Source organism: Hesperophylax consimilis, chromosome 14 (genome assembly GCF_061612785.1).
Source record: "Hesperophylax consimilis isolate HC1 chromosome 14, BYU_Hcon_1.0, whole genome shotgun sequence".
In the NCBI taxonomy this organism is placed as follows: domain Eukaryota; kingdom Metazoa; phylum Arthropoda; class Insecta; order Trichoptera; family Limnephilidae; genus Hesperophylax; species Hesperophylax consimilis.
The window spans coordinates 3,206,785-3,224,287 of NC_142849.1; the positions used below are offsets into that span (position 1 = coordinate 3,206,785).

Sequence of the window (17,503 nt, forward strand, 5' to 3'; positions counted from 1 at the left end):
ATTGGAAAACGTTGACCATATAACTTATCTAGGTTTAAAATCTGATAAAAATTTAAGATGAGCATATTACTATTTTAATAATAAAATTTTAAAGAGTAAGTTAATTGTTCAAGACCATCAGGAATGTCCTCAGTAAAAAAGACTTGGATTAACTTCTGATGGATTTAAATTTCCCGCCCTTTTGTAGTAACTCTAACTTGACCTTGTTGTAGGTAGAATATATTTTTTTTTTTTTTTTTTTTTTTGTTCTTTATTCAGTAAAGTTTATACATTACAGTAAACGGGTAAATTTTTGGCCACCACACTAGGCACATGCCCGTGTTGTAGTATGTACTACTCTTCTCTTCTGTGACATTGCAAAGCGAGTGTATAACAAATGTACTTCTTATCAGTTAATAAAAGCAAATCATACAAAATAAGAATTTATTTCTGTTTAAATCATTAGGTTATGGGCCCAGATAACCCAGATGCATTCATTGAAAGTTTTTTCTAATAAACTAGCAGTGAAAAAAGGACTATTAGTAAAACATAACCTCCGCAGTGAAAACATTACCTCTACTCCAAAAAAAAAGGTGACTTTCTCGAATCATATTCCAAAGTGTTTTCGTGTTTGAACTCTGTGTTTTCATACATAAAAATGGCAACAAACAGTTCATTGGTATTAATCGAAAAGTTAACCGGCCGTGAAAACTATGCGACATGGTAATTCGCAGTGAAAACCTACCTACAACACGAGGAATTGTGGGATTGTATTAAAACAGCTGACACATTTACAGTGATTGATACGAAAAAAGACACAAAAGCAAAAACAAAAATTATTCTTCTTGTCGATCCTATTAATTATGTACACATAGAAGAAGAAAGTACGGCAAAAGGAGTATGGGATAAATTGGCATCGGCATTTGATGATTCCGGGTTGACACGCCGGGTTGGTCTTCTGCGTGATTTGTGTAATACCTCGCTCAGTGCATGTAAAAGTATTGAAGAATATGTGAGCAAAATAATTTCGACAGCTCACAAGCCCCGCAATATTGGCTTCAAAGTGGACGATGAGTGGCTCGGGACTTTGCTGCTCTCCGGTCTGCCCGACTCATATCAGCCAATGATTATAGCAATTGAAAGCTCTGGCACGAAGATAACTGCAGATTCTGTTAAAGCAAAATTATTGCAAGATGTGAGAAATTATGCAAACAACACAACAGCCTTCGCAGTAAATAAAAGGTTTCATAACAATGACAAGAAACAAACCAAGGGTCCGAGATGTTATTCCTGTAACAAATATGGCCACAAGAGCCCTGAATGTAAATCAAAACCCAAAAACAAGGTACAGAAACCTACCTCATCCTATGCTGCTGTGTTTATCACATCGTCTAATTATGATGACGCCTGGTACATAGACTCAGGCGCCTCAGCTCATATGACGAAGAACAAGAATCTCTTTCAAAAGGAATCAACTCCTGTAATAAAGAACATTAGAGTTGCAGACAATAAAGTGTTATCTGTGTAAAGCTCGGGAGAAGTGAGTCTAGATGTTTATAATGACAAAGGCCAAGAAAATAAGATTCTGTTTACAAATGTTCTACATGTCCATGGAGTAGCAACTAACCTGCTATCTGTGAGTCAAATTATTCTAAATGGTGGCCAAGTAAAATTTGATAACTCCGACTGTGTCATTTTGAACAGCAAGCATCAAATAGTAGCAACTGCAAGTATTGTTAACAACATGTGCCGGCTGAACATGCCTGGAGGGCATGCTCACATGACTAATGTTGAAGAACAAGATGCTTACCTGTGGCACCATAGAATGGGGCATCTGAATTTTCACAGTTTAATGAAAATGGCTGAAAATACTAAACATGTAACTTTTCTAAACAAAACAGAAAATCTGACATGTATAACCGGCAAGGAAGGTAAACAGACACGATTACCTTTTAAAAGTGAAGGATCAAAGGTTAGCAAAGCCCTAGAATTGATTCACTCTGACATATGTGGGCCAATGGAAACCCAATCTCTTGGTGGTGCAAGATACTTTATAACTTTTCTTGATGACTACTCAAAGAAAATTTGTGTATACTTTCTCCACAACAAATCTGAAGCTCTTGGAAAATTTAAAGAAGTTGAGAATCAACTGGATACTCATATAAAGATTCTTCGGACAGACAATGGCCTAGAATATATGATAACAAAAAATTTACCGATTTCCTGAAAAGTGCTGGAATCATACACCAGACAACCACACCGTACACACCTGAACAGAATGGTGCAGCGGAACGCATGAATAGAACACTGGTGGAAAAAGCAAAGTGTATGCTTCTCAATGCTGAACTGCCAAAGTTATATTGGGCTGATGCAATACACACTGCCGCTTATATCATCAATCGTTCTCCAACGAGATCCTTGTTGTTCAAAACTCCCATGGAAAAATGGTTTGGCCTGAAACCAAATGTGAATCATATGCGTATATTTGGATGTAAGGCAATGGTTCACCTGCCTAAAGAAAAGCGCAAGAAATGGGATCCAAAAGCACAAAAGATGATCTTCATCGGATACTGTAACCACACAAAAGGTTATAGATTCATACTGCCGAATTCCAGAAAAGTAATAAAAAGTAGAGATGCTACATTTCTTGAATCTTCTGTGAAAAGAGACTTTGTTCCTTTAGAATTATCCATGAATAAAATTGAAACAGAAGAGGAAAGTTCAAAAGATGAAGATTGTGCCTCAGAAAGTTCAAATGAATCTGTAAAAGAAAACAAATCCACTTCTGACAGTGAATACATACCAGACACCAGTATTGAATCACCTGAAGTAAGTAGTGTGAAGTTGAGACCTAGAAACAAAAACAAAAACTTTCCAGAAGAAAGTACTTACCTATGTTCATTTATTCCTGATGTTCCGGAAACATATGAAGAAGCAATTAGTTCAGAAAATAAAGAAAAATGGATAAAATCAATTGATGAAGAACTAGATGCACATAAGAAGAATGAAACCTGGATATTGATAGAAAATCCTCCAAATGCCAAAGTGATAGGATGCAAATGGGTGTTCCGAATAAAGGAGGAATCAACGGGTCCACGGTTCAAGGCACGACTTTGTGCAAAAGGATTTGCACAAACAGCAGGTATCGACTACACCGAAACCTTTGCACCAACTGTAAGGTATGATTCAATACGTTTATTATTATCCATGGCTGTCCAGTATAACCTTAAAATCATCCAACTTGACATCAACACCGCATTCTTATACGGTGAGCTTGAAGAGACTATATTAATGACTCCACCTGAAGGTCTGCTTAGTGAAGGCAATATGGTATGTAAGCTCAACAAGTCTCTGTATGGCTTGAAGCAATCTCCCCGTTGCTGGAATAAGAAGTTTGACTCGATTTTAAAGAAATTTGGTTTCGTCAACAGCAAAGCTGATCAATGTGTTTATTTTGGTCAAGTCAACAATAAAAAATGCTACCTTTGCCTGTATGTCGATGACGGCTTGTTATTTTCTGAAGATGAATCAGTACTAAAAGAAATAACTAATGACTTAAAAACTGTATTTGATGTAAAAATAGTGAATTCAGTGAGTAACTTTGTAGGCAGGCAAATTGAGATACCCAGCAATGGTATATTCATACATCAAACTAAATATGTGGAACAGATATTACATAAGTTTAACATGACTGATGCCAACCCCAACAGTGTTTCTGTGGACCCTCATGTAAAGTTACAAAAAGGAGATGGAGACCCAGAAAAGAACATTCCTTACAGAGAAGCTGTGGGTTCCCTCATGCACCTAGCTATAGTGAGTCGACCTGAAATTATGTATGCAGTGAGCCTAGTGAGTCGATTTTTAAATTGTTACAATAAAATACACTGGAATGCCGTGATGAAAATCTTCAAATATCTGAAAGATACAAAAAATTACGGACTGTATTACTCATCCACATCACAGCCACCAGTAGTGACTGGTTATAGTGATGCTGACTATGCCAATGATCCTGATACAAGACGTTCAATCACGGGCTATGTTTTCATCAAAAATGGAGCTGCTGTAACATGGTCTAGCCAAAGACAACAAACAGTTGCCCTGTCAACAGAAGCAGAATTTATGGCAGCCTGTGCTGCAACCAAAGAAGCTATGTGGATAAAACAGTTGTTATGTGATATTGAGGAATATAAAAAAGATACAATGTGCTTACATTTAGACAGTCAAAGTGCGATCAGTGTTATCAAAAATGTAAACTTCCATAAACGCTGTAAACATAATATCGACATCAAGTACCACTTTGTTAAAGAAAAATATTATCAAAAAATTATTTATCTAAAATTTTTAAGTAGTGATAATCAATAGGCAGATATATTTACCAAAGCATTGCCAAAGGATAAATTTCAATTTTTAAGATCTAAACTTGGAATGCACAATTAAAAACTCTACAAATAATATTATGTAAGAATATTTTGAAAGTTGTATAATATCTTGTTTCAAAGGGTAATTAATATCCAGTTATTTTTGTTTTTTTAATATTATAAGGCTTGAATTTAGAGGGAGTGATGGATTTAAATTTCCCGCCCTTTTGTAGTAACTCTAACTTGACCTTGTTGTAGGTAGAATATATGTACTCCTCTTCTCTTCTGTGACATTGCAAAGCGAGTGTATAACAAATGCACTTCTTATCAGTTAATAAAAGCAAATCATACAAAATAAGAGTTTATTTCTGTTTAAATCATTAACTTCATCTACATGGCTCATTGCCAATCGCTGTTAGAATACGGTATTATCGGATGGCGCAGGGCAAATGACAATATCCTAAAATCACTCATTAAAATCCAAAAAGCCAATGAAAATAATTCTGAAAGTCCCTGTAAGAACTAGTACTGGCGAAATTTTAACTTCTGATAGTATTTTTTTTTTAATAATCACAATGCCTGCACAGTTTAGAATTGTTGTAAATGGAAGTGCCCTTTATTATCTTCAAAAGGAATGATCGGGGACGCTGTTTGAAAACTAAATCAAAAGTAAAATTTTGACAACTTTTTCTTACCAGAATTTCTCATGTTTAAAAACTTTTACACTATTTTACGTACAAGAAACTTTTCGGAATAAAAAACTATAACAAAAAATTTCCAATATTAAATATACACCCGTTCTGATGAATCTGATTCCAACGCCGAAAAGATTTGAGGCTGAAATCGACCCTGGCTCTATTAATCCATCAGGACAAAAAATCGGTAAATATTCGGGATTGCTGGCCACGCTTAATACGATTTTTTTAAATAAAACCTTTTGATCAACTTAATTAGTTAATGCAGGAAACTCCATGCATTTGGAAGATCTATAATTTTAGCATTTTAATTACTAATTACTTAAAATGAAAATTCGCTTTCGCTGTATGGGATGACAGCCAAAAGAATTTCTGTTGAAGACATTTTTTTATGTTGGTATTCCTGATAACATACGCGTGGCTATCATTACCGTTTACTCTATGCAAATTAGGTATATACTATTTTGGCCTTATTATAAAGGTATTTAGACATGTTTTATAAATAAAAACATATTTTTTTAAAGTTTAGGTGTATTGGTTAGGTTGTAACGTAGGTTACCACATATATTACCATCTATTAATAAAACTTACCGTATACCGGTTATTTGTTCCACCATAGCTTGCAGCAATAAGGGGAATGAAATGATGACAGCAATATTAATTGTGATAAAACAACATGGAGTATATTTGAGATTAAACTTTAATACAAGAGCAATACTTAAATTTAAATTATCAGGGGTGGTTGGCTATTAGATAGCACAACGTAAATTGAATTCGGCCACGAAATTAACTTGTATGATTATATTAACTATGAAGCTAAAAAATAAGACATCACCATTGAGCGCCAGTCTAGAAAACTCTTCTAAACGAATTTATAATCATGGTGATATCTAAGAGATTATGTGTCTAATTCATGTGGATTAATAAAATTGTCTCACGTGCGCGTATTAAATCTCCGACATTCAAACAGCCCGTTTTCCGATGTCCTCCCGCCACCTGCCACGAAAACCAACTGCCGGCTTCTCTGGAATTCAACGCCTAGCTTACTCGAACCCTCCGAGTGGCAGCTGTAATTCTATGCCAACGCGTGTCTAGAAGTCTTGTTATGTGAGCGGACAGTTCCTACCGCTATAAGGTTAGGTTAGGCCAGTAAAGGTTAGGTTAGAATAGGTTCGGCTAGGTTAGGACAATAGTAATAATATTTTTTATCAAAATGTAAGGATCTTTAGAGGAAAATAGAGGATCAGATTGATAAATTAGACTAATTAGAAGATCTGTATTTAAAGCATTCAAATTCCAATTTGCAGTTTATTATTATTGGTGATTTCAATTTGCCCGAAATTAAATGGTTACATGAAAAATAATGTTATTTCTCCTTCTTATAATAGAAGCCAGAAAGCACACAGTCTCGTCAACTTTTCGTCAATTTGTAATTTCTATCAATTCAATTATGTACTGAATAAAAATGAAAATGTATTAGACCTCGTTTTATTTCATAAAGTTAACATACGTAAAGCACTTATTTATCACATTATTATCACCCTTCATTAGAAGTTAATAAAAATGTTTCAACATATTACTGTAGGAGGGGAAATTACGATGAATGTCAACAGCATCTAGTGTCCGTTAATTGAATAACTCTTTTTAAAAATAGAAATGTGATTAGCACGGTTCTCTTGTTTTATGAAAAATTGGGTAAAATAATTTTTAAAAATATGTTTCAAAATCAAAAAAATCAATTCGCTGTCAGGCAACATGGGTTTGTTCCTCACAGATCTATCAATTCAAATCTTTTGGAATTTTGTAAGTATGTGTGTAATTCTTTTAATGAAAGATTACAAGTAGATGCAATTTATACCGATTTCCAAAAAATAAAATATTAATGTTTTACATTTTTCTTCTATGGTGTTTTGATCTTCTTATAATAATAAACAAATAGTAGTGTTAATATAATAATAAACATGAATTTATTTGAATTTCTGTTAATTGTGTTGTATCTATGGTTAATGAATATGTTATTCTTTATTTTCCAGTTTGTTTCATTCCAAACAATTCGTCAAAACTTCCTTATGTTCTTCGGTAATACTGGATAAACTTTGCGGGGTGCCAACATATATTTTCAGAAACCTTTAAATAATCTTTGACTTGTTATGGGATGTACAATGACGATGTTTACTTCTCGCCCGAGCAAAAGAGCGAATACATAAGTATGACATCCATTGGAAAACTGTTCAAATTCAACGATTTATCCATCATAGTGTGTGCATTGCAGATTTTTCTCTTCCAAGAGACCAGGACTAAAAAACGATAGAAAAAATCTGAATCTTAAGGATCAGCTAGTGTTTTAAATTTAAAAATTGAATTAAAAACGAAAAGATTGTTTATTTTGAAATGTGTAAGTACCATTAAAATAGATGAAAATAAGTTATCAAACAGAAATATCAATATCATTTTGCTTATTTTTAAAAAGTTGGTACTCGTTTAAACATTTGAATACTTACCTGTAAACCAGTTTTTCCTTCCTTCGTGTATGCGAAAGTCAAGACTTACATACCAAGGTATTATTAATGATTAAAAACCAGGTTACTAAGGAAATAACTACCGTAAATGTTCATGAATAAAATGTAACTGTAAAACAAAAAAAGTTTATTGTTTTTAAAGTGTTTTTAATCTGTTTTATGAAACTTAAAATTTAACATGATAGGAAGATAAAAGATGCATGTACATGGTCGGTTATGTACGACATTATTTATTTCATCTCTGAATCTGGGTTGGAAGTCAGTATTCTAGTAGTTGGGTCCGTGTGTGTTTCCAAAGCCCTGGTTTCCCATGTTGGGTCCGTGTGAGTTTCCAAAGTCCTGGTTGCCCATGTTAGGTCCATGTGAATTACCGAAGTCCTGGTTTCCCATATTGGGTCCATGGGAGTTTCCAAAGTCCTGGTTTCCCATGTTGGGTCCGTGAGAATTTCCGAAGTCCTGGTTTCCCATGTTGGGTCCGTGAGAGTTTCCAAAGTCCTGGTTTCCAAAGTTGGGTCCAGAGGAGTTTGGGAAGCGCTGTGATTGGTCGTCCATGTCGATGATATGTAGTTTCTGAAACACAACAATTTTTTTAAGTAACGTTTCCTTTTTTAAATTTTAAGATAATTTACGTAGTTTGTTTCTCCTCTTAATATCAATGATACGTATACATTAGCGATTTAGCGAAAAGATGCGCAAGCCGAACCACGAATTGAGATAAAGGAACGAAGAAACCACAACCGAAACCGCGAAACGCCACTTGCGGTTGTTTCGCTCCTTTCCCACAATTAGTGGTTTACGCAAAATACATGGAATGTTCAAATTTATACGAATCATAACTAATAAAAATCGATTTTACGCTTACTCTAAGACAGGCGTTAATTAAAAGAGCAAAGATACACATTACTTGAATGAAATGGCCACAAACTAAAGGGTTGATATTTCATTAAAAGGGTTTTCAAATTATTTGGTTAGGTATGTTAATTAATATAAAACAATTTTTATTAACGCGAGTCGTATTCAAGCGCGGTTATCAAGCAATGTCCGTCGCTTTGTTGCCTATCAGTAAATATATGATGATGATACTGAGACCGGTGATTGATAACCAAAAAAGAATCCCGAATACGGTGCGAAATTTTCCCAAAAATTTTCACGGTTTTGAAAATAGGCAGGAAGAACGATTACACCGTTTTTTTTTAACGAGGAAGGAAAACGCATCCCTAGGTGCAAACATTCTTTGTAAATATGTTTAAAAAGTATATATTATTATAAATCATTTTCAATTGTCGGTAAAAATAACTTTTTTTCGAAATAAATAGGTAGGTACTAGCAAATAATAGAATATAGCTACGCGTATAAAAACTAAGAGCATGTTTTTACAAACTCTTAAGAAAAAAAATTTGATGATATTTATTTCTTCCCCAGATTTAGGGTTATTTTCCCTGACCTCACATCACTGACGAATTATGCTGATAAGGATGACACGATTATACAAATAAATATACCGCTCTGCCGTCGATATTTATAAACCTTTGGAATAAACATTTTTCGTCAATTATTTATTAACTTTCTAGCTATCGAACCCCCATCTTATAAACATTATTCAGATTTCATATTTTCACTTTTACAATATGATTATGTGCACTACATACCTGTTTTCGTGAAGCAAATTCAACAATCAAAAGATTAACTATTGAATCATTTTATTTACGCTGGCCCTTTATATAGCTTTAGTTGACAAAGCAAGGCTGTCAAAAATATTATTTTTTTATAAAAAATGTATATTTTGTAATGATTTAAGATTTCACGGGCCAGAGTATTTTATCCTTACAGTGTCTGAAACGTTGAAAAACATCGAAATCGGTTTAGCTGTCTTGGGTACGCGATGATGCTAGTTCTTAACCTTGTATACTTACATATTTGATTTTAGATGTCCTTTTTTGTCTTTTACATTATTTCTTTTTACTCTTCTATTTTCAGATTGAGGTGTCTGCAATATTATACTATCTACGTAAGTTCTTGCATACTGCTTGCTAATCCCGTATTCATGGACATTGGAGGGTCTAGAGTCGTTAAAAAATGTAGCTTCTTTAAATAAATAAAAAAAATAGTCTTGACGTGTGCGGTGAAGGAGGAAACCATATGTTCTCTTAAAACGCCGTTGGTAAAGTGGCGAGGTCCCCTCCAATGTCCAAAATGATGGATAACGAATGAGGAAGCGCAATACGGCATAGTAACCCAAAAATAAATAACAATATTTAATTTAGTTCTGCTTATTTACAATGAATATTATAGATTATTATACAGAGATTGTAGATTATTTGAAGAAAAACATGGTATGTTTGTTATTCTCAACTGTTACATCTAAATAAAAATTAATTATTCCAAAGCTTATGTATCTAGCCTATTTTTTTTATGTGAAACGCACAAGAGAAAGACTATGGCATCCCCAATTAGTGTAAATTGTGAGGCTGAAGGTAGTGGGAAGAGCAAGAAGATGGTGGGAAAGTACCTGGTTATTCAGATCTGGTCACCAACCATGAACAAAGCCATTTCAAGCAACGTTTCAATTCTGATTGGTGGTCTTACACCATGGCGATACTGAGAGTATCTTTCAATTTACTTCCAATTACTTTGCGGCAATAGTGATTTAAAGTCATTAAATGTGAAAAAACTGGCCTACAAACCTAACCAAACTTCACTTTTTATGACTTTAAATCACTTTTCAAGAGGGTGTTGAATTTCCAATGCTTTGAGTTTCCATTTTTTTCATGATGTAAATAATACAATATGTCCGGGTTGTAGTCATTTGGTAGGTAGGTACTATTTAAAATTATTTTTCAACATTCAAGGCGTTGCCCATTGTCTGAGACATCATGTAGGTAGGTACACTACATTATATGCATATAATTTTATCCAAAAAAGTAAACACTTTGTGGCTTGACATTATCCAAATGATGTTTTCAAAGAAGTTAGACCTGTATAACTCAAATAAAGTAATCCCTTGTAAAGGTGCATAATATACCAACCAATACATTTTAGATATTGAAGAAGAAAGAAATTTTGTTCAGTGAGTATATTAATTAACGTCGCAGTTGAAACAATAATATCATTAGAAAAATCCAACCCTGATTTAAAGTGGCCCTAGCTCCACCTCTCTATACGAGTAAGTGCTTTTAATAATAATGCCGTCAAATTGTTATCTACTATTTATTGGAATACCTATTACGTAATCTAATCTCGGAACACACCAGATCAATCAAACAACCAAAGCCAGCCATTATCAGTTTTATGAAAAAAGGTTTTTTTACAAATAATATTTTAATAATATCATAATATTTTCTTCTCTTATAGCGTGATTGTAATTACTGATTATCTCCGCGTGATAAACAGATTGGTTTAAAATTTAAATAAATTGCTTTAGACACGGTTATCGACCATTTTTAGGATTAAACACTGTAATATTTTTTTCGTCTTCTACTCCTTTTTCCGTTTATTTATTTATGTTATTAACAACTCTTTTATCATATTTTATATTCTTTATTTCTTAACAAAACTACATGCATAGTTATTTGATTTTGTATTGAGTAATCTTATATTTTGTAATCTTAGAATTAAACATGATTTTGAAGATTATAATTTACATAATTTGTGAATATTATGAATTATGCAGGTACATTAATAGTTTACGGAGAATATAAATTATTCTTCCGGTTCGTCGTCTCCAGATCTGGGCTGGTAACCAGAATCCTGGTTTCCCATGTTGGGTCCGTGTGAGTTTCCAAAGTCCTGGTTTCCCGTGTTGGGTCCGTGAGAATTACCGAAGTCCTGATTTCCTGTGTTGGGTCCGTGGGAATTTCCAAAGTCCTGGTTTCCAAAGTTGGGTCCCGTGGAGTTCTGGAAGCGCTCTGATTCCTCTTCCATATCGACTATGTGTAGTTTCTGAAATGGGAGAACGATATTATTATCTGGATTTCTCTACTTCTCTTTTTACAAATTGCAGTGGATTTGAAGAAATTGCACTTACTCTAAGACAAGCATTGATAATCAGAGCAAATATACACATTGCTCATATAAAACTCAAACACGTACAAATTTATGATTCATTTCAAGAAATGAATTTGGAAATTTTATTTTTCTTGAATGTAAGGCAATTTTATGTATTTTTTTTTATTCTAGACACACTCGAATTAGGTTACTAAGCAATGTCCGTAGCGTATCAGTAGATTATGGATACTGATAAGAACGACACACACTCATATGAATCACGTACAGTGTTTATTTATGAAACAACAGATTGCATAACTAGCCCTCTGGCGGCGAAATTTGAAAACTTATGTTAGAAATAATGCACACGTTACGAGTAATTTAAAGTTTTTCAGCCCCTAGATATTTATTAATCGCTGGAGATTAGTTTGTGGACACTTTTTTGATAGAAGATTACGATTAGGGACAACGTACCTGTCTTGGCGAAGCAAATTCAACAATCAAAAGATTAACTATTTAGTCATTTTCCTTGTGTTGAGCCGTTATATAGCTTTAGTAGATCATAAAACAAGGTTGCCACACTAATAAAAACAGTTATATAAAATTAAAATATTTTATTATATGCTTACCTCATTGTATTTCATAGAAATCTATAAATTATAGTGAACGATTACCTATTAATCGATCATTGCTAGACGTCCAAACTAGTTTTTCAGTTGACCAAAAAACGCCTTTGATCATCCAAATAAGTTGAGGATATTTTTTTTGTATAACTCGAGTTAGATGCACGTTGATTTAATTATCATTCTTATTACCTTGCGTGACACACGACTGACTATATGACTACCATGTATAAAACTCCAAAGTCTGATATTAATTATTTAGAAAATTCGCCAATTCAAAGGCTACACAGACAGTCAGTATAATTCAATCGACGTTTACCGCCACCACTAACTATATCCAAACTAAAATTCAGTCTATTAGAATATTTCTAACAGATCGAAAAAAATACGTGGAAAAATGTCCACGTATTTTTTTATTTAAGATAAAATTTATAGCACAAAGGGTAACAATTATTTTACAAGCAATAATTATTCGCCTGAAACACTCATCCACATTGAAAAATCTGCTGATAAAAGATACATGACGCCAACGGGACTCGAACCCGTGTCCCTTCGATTTCCGGTCGACAGCTCTGACCACTGAGCTATGGCGGCTTATCTCTTACCCGCGAAATTATTCAATATATACTAGTGTTTCATTCAACAATTACGTGTAAGTATAAAATTTATCTTTATACTAATTTTTCCATGTTCTGCCAAACACCCAATCGGGCGTAATAAAGATTTGTTAATTACAAAATTGCTTTACCACAAACGGTTCAAGTTTATTTCGTTAATTATGTTAAAAAAACTTACTTTAAACACGTTATTATATTAGTATTAGTATTGAAGTTTGGTAATTTTAGTTTTGGTATTTTTTTTTAAATGGTTAAAGGAAGTTTGTTAACATAATTAAAGTAATAAGCATGAACCGTTTTTTAAATGTTTATTTCTGTAATTATGTTAACACACTTACATTAACCACGTTATTATATTACTACAATGCACTTATTAAACTCGTTTGCACAACTTTTGATACATCTTTCATACTTCATGCGCACCTTTTATCGCTTTATTAATTTAGCTATTTTCTGTAAAACATAAAATACGCGTAATAAAGGTTTGCTAATTACTAACATGGTTCATAAAATGTTCATATTTTTATTAAATATCAACAAAGTTACTACATGTTGCTCTGTACTTAATTATATACAATAATTATTGAACTCCTTTGTACAACAGAACATTCTATGATAACTTGTATTTTATGTGCTTATATAGTTCATACTCAGTTTATTTTGTTATTTTATTTCAGTATATTTATTATTAGTTATATACTACACTTATTATTGAACTCCTGGACAACTAACCTCTAGCAACGTATACATGTAAAAGCCTTGAATAAATAAATAATATAATTATTAATTTGTCAAAAAAATAAAGATGGAAAAGTCTTATTTAAGTATACAGAGATTACAACTTAAAGCCTTAATCATCTTTGGAGATGCTGTGTGGAAGGTCTTTTTAAGTAAAGGTTTAAGGAAAAGGTTTTTAAGGAAGTTCTGGGCAGTAAAAATGTATGAGAGGTCGGTAGGATTCTAGGAATCACTGTGTCCAGGAGTGACGGAATATATTCCTCCCTCTGTGGCGCAAGGCGATGGGTCGACAGACCAGTTGGAGAGGTCAAAGGGTCGCCCCAAACCATCCTCTTCCGATCTGGCAAGCACACAGCTGGTGTGCAAGCACATCCTGAACACACCTTACCCGATGAACCCGGGCACCCCGGCTAAATCACCAAACGTAGTTAACCACTTGGGTTGACCTATGGAAGAGGCGTTGGTTATCCAATACGCGGCAATACCCAAACCCGCATCCCGAATTGACAAGACAAAACAATTCCAACCCTGCTTTCAATTTATAAATAGCAATTGCGACACAATAATATTATTCCCCTCGGCCCTTTTTGACAATCTAATCTCAGAACAGAACACATCAATCAAAAAATAGAGTCATCCATTATCAGTTTGATGAAAACATATTCCGATATTAATAATAATATTGTCTCTTCTTGGACCGCTCCAACGAATGCACGATATCGTGATTACGACCGCGTTATGTTAATTTTGCTACGTACGCGTACACAGGTACCTACCACATGAATTTGTTAAACTTTGTAAATATAATTGAAAAAATCGTATTTCTTCCCATAAACCCTTAATAATACCTTGCCATCTTCCTACTGCAATTTGGGAGGTATATTATTGTACAACCAACACCTTTGTCGTAGGTCACCCCAAGTGACAAGCTAAGTTTGCTGACTTAGCAGGAGTGCTCGGTTTCATAGGGTGACCCGGAAAAATCCGGTCGATGGAGACCTCTACAGCCGGGCTTTACACAATGATTCCCAGATTTCTGCCCACTCCTAATACCTTTTCCTTTTCAAAACGTCCTAATCACTTTCCTTAAAAGACCATCTACGTAACATTCCAGCTATTCTACAACAAATTTAAGCAGCGGGGTGAGGGGAAGAAGTATGAAAATTGTCAAAACCTATGTAATTCCTTGTCTCATCTAATACCAATCATAAGCCGTTATAACTGCATTAACAACACAAAAAGGACATTAAAATAGTTCATTAAGCACCACAATAAGCACACAAATCAAATTTCCCCTTACCATAGATTTGGCATCGATGCCATTCGTGCGAAATCGCACTAATGCTCTGTCCAAAGCTTTTTAGGTCTTTGCCCGAAGGTGACCTGGGCCCTGAAGGAAATTATTTAATTAATGTGAAAAACCACATTTTTAAATAATCATTATTTTTTACAGTTATTTCGCATTCTTGGGACAATGCTATCTGCCTGTAAATTGTGGTCAGTATTTATAAATAAATCGCACGTAAATTTATGAAACTACTGCAAATATGAGTAAAAAAATATTTATTTAATATTATAGAAACAAATAGTACATTGGTTACGGTGATGGAACAATTACAAATATTCAATATTTCAAGGTGTGTATCTATGACATGTTTCTTTGTAATGTCTTGTAAATATGTGGTATGTATATGAGTGTTGACGTGTTGAGTGTATAAATGTGTGTGTGTGTGTGTAAGGGTGCGCGAGTGTGTGTGTTTATGTATACACATTGAACATCTTATATCATTGACACGATGGTCCTTTTAATTTTGGGCAGGAACGACTGCTTTTTTATTTCCTGCAGGTTCACCATTTTACACGTAAACCTTCCAACTCATATTTTTATGAAGAAATGTTATGACCTCATCAACCACCACAATGTCAAATAAATAGGAGTGTTGAGATAAGAAAATCAATCATGTATTTTTAATTATGAATAAGTGATGAGTCACTGAAAAGTAGGGTTGAACCTCCTTGTTTCATAGATTGAAGTTGATAAGATAATTATTTTTAATGTTATCTCTGCGACTGATGATTATTTTGCTTATCTTTGAAGTCATTCGTTTTTCATTAGAAGTTACTGAAGACATTATTACTTCTGAAGACATTATCAATATAGACAGTTTGATAATGCCTTCAGAAGGCGAAACAGCTGTCATGCGTAATAATAACTACATAGCAGAACTCGTTTAAAGATTTTTTTAAATTGAATAATAATATAATTGAATTTGTAAAAAAAACTTTAAATTAAAATTGAGTTCTAATTAAACTAGATAACAATAAATGTATTATATCATTTAGAATACATCCATTACCAACTTTAATGAGAATGGAAGCGAATACACCGGGCGGAAAGAGCCGACGAGTCATGAGCGTCGTTCCGTGCAAGAGCGTTTTCGCGCAGGAGCGTCGTCCCGTCTTTCCACCCTTCAAGCCAATCTAGGGCGTCAGGCATCACCATGTAGACCTCATTAAGTCCAGTGGAGAATGAGAGGAGTGGGAATTAGGATTCCGTCTTATCTCCGGACGAAAGCGCACTCGTGCCAGCTTCAATGGCTCAATGACCCCTGTTAACCCGCCTAGGCTCTCTCTTAGTTCCTCTCACGGTCCAAAAAAAACAATATTGATTCGCGACCACCAACTTCAGCATGAACTAGTTCATGACATGAACTAATTTAATATACTGAGGTCACTTTCTTCCGTTTCCTCTACCTCTGCTCCGGTAACTGAGCCAGACACAGCGGCTCAACCACCACGCAAATATGCGTGTATTCCGCCAATTTTTTCTTCGCAGGAAAACACAAATTACTGCCCTTTTCCGCACAGTTGGTCGGTCTTGGAAACCGATACCTTTAGTGCTGGTCAATCTGACCAAAAACTAAGAAAGCAAAACAATATTTTTTACATCACCATGCTGGTAGACGGGATGTTATCGACGTTGTAATTCTTAAATATACTAGCCATTTACACTCCTTAAGAGTACTAAACGATCTCGCGTCTGACCATAATCCTATCCTACTAACACTTTAAGGAAGTTCAAATCCTCTGGTCCCTCGTAAGTCTACTAGTACTAAAACCGAATGGCGCAAACTCAGCGAGCTTTTAAATAAAAACATAACAGTGCCAACTTCTATTCCAGACGAAGCCAGTATAAATACCACCACCTCAAACATAATAAAATTAATAGAATCCTGCATCAACGAGGCATCCGTTGACATACCCAACGACTCAAGTCAACACGGGATTCGCGAAGAGATCAAAGATCCTATTAGGGAAAAAACTACACAAGTAAAGAGTGGCCAAAAACATGCAACCCAATCGTAAAAATCCACTTTAATCGTTTATCCCGCCAGGTAAGAGATGTTCCAAGCAAGTACCACAATGAGCGCTGTCTTGAGTTTATCTCATCTCTTGAAAACGACAGAGAAGCTTACTGGAAGCTCTCCAACGAATAGAACGCCCAAATAATAGAATATCTCTCCTAAAAGGCTCCAATAGAGTAGTATACTCCTCTGCAGATAAGGCCGAAGCCTTCGCAGACAGCCTTGAAGCTCAATTCTCTCCAAATACTGACCACGATGACCCATCCTTCGTTTCAATGGTGGATTAAAAAGTAAGCTCAGTTATGAATACCGAATCTGATGACACACCCATCAAATTCTCATCACCTAAAGAAATTTAAAAAATAATCGCTTCACTTAAAATTAAAAAAGCAGCCGGTCCTGACGGCATTTCAAACAAAGTCCTTAAAAGTCTCCCGATAAAAGTCATCTGCGCCATAACAGTAATCTGAAACGCATCACTTAAACTTCGCTGTTTTCCAAATGAATACAAGCTAACGTAATATTAATACCAAAACCAGGCAAAGGCCCAATTTTAACAGAAAATCATCCCCAATTAGCCTTCTTACTTGCCTAGGTAAAATCTTAGAAATAATCATCCTCGTAA

At 34.5% G+C, this 17,503-nt stretch overlaps 2 long non-coding RNA genes and 1 pseudogene across 2 annotated transcripts; 1 reads left to right on the forward strand and 2 right to left on the reverse strand.

Annotated features, from left to right (window-relative positions):
• The first annotated feature begins 3,666 nt into the window (after positions 1–3,666).
• LOC149417794 (uncharacterized) lies at positions 3,667–4,341 on the forward strand (annotated as a pseudogene).
• A 3,349-nt stretch (positions 4,342–7,690) lies between these two features.
• Positions 7,691–9,227, reverse strand: LOC149417795 (uncharacterized). The gene is made up of 2 exons (XR_016303141.1): positions 9,201–9,227; positions 7,691–8,121 (listed from the first exon to the last, which is right to left on the reverse strand). It is a non-coding gene; the product is annotated as an uncharacterized LOC149417795 (long non-coding RNA).
• A 1,855-nt stretch (positions 9,228–11,082) lies between these two features.
• Positions 11,083–11,767, reverse strand: LOC149417796 (uncharacterized). The gene is made up of 2 exons (XR_016303142.1): positions 11,576–11,767; positions 11,083–11,490 (listed from the first exon to the last, which is right to left on the reverse strand). It is a non-coding gene; the product is annotated as an uncharacterized LOC149417796 (long non-coding RNA).
• Between the last annotated feature and the right edge of the window lie 5,736 nt (positions 11,768–17,503).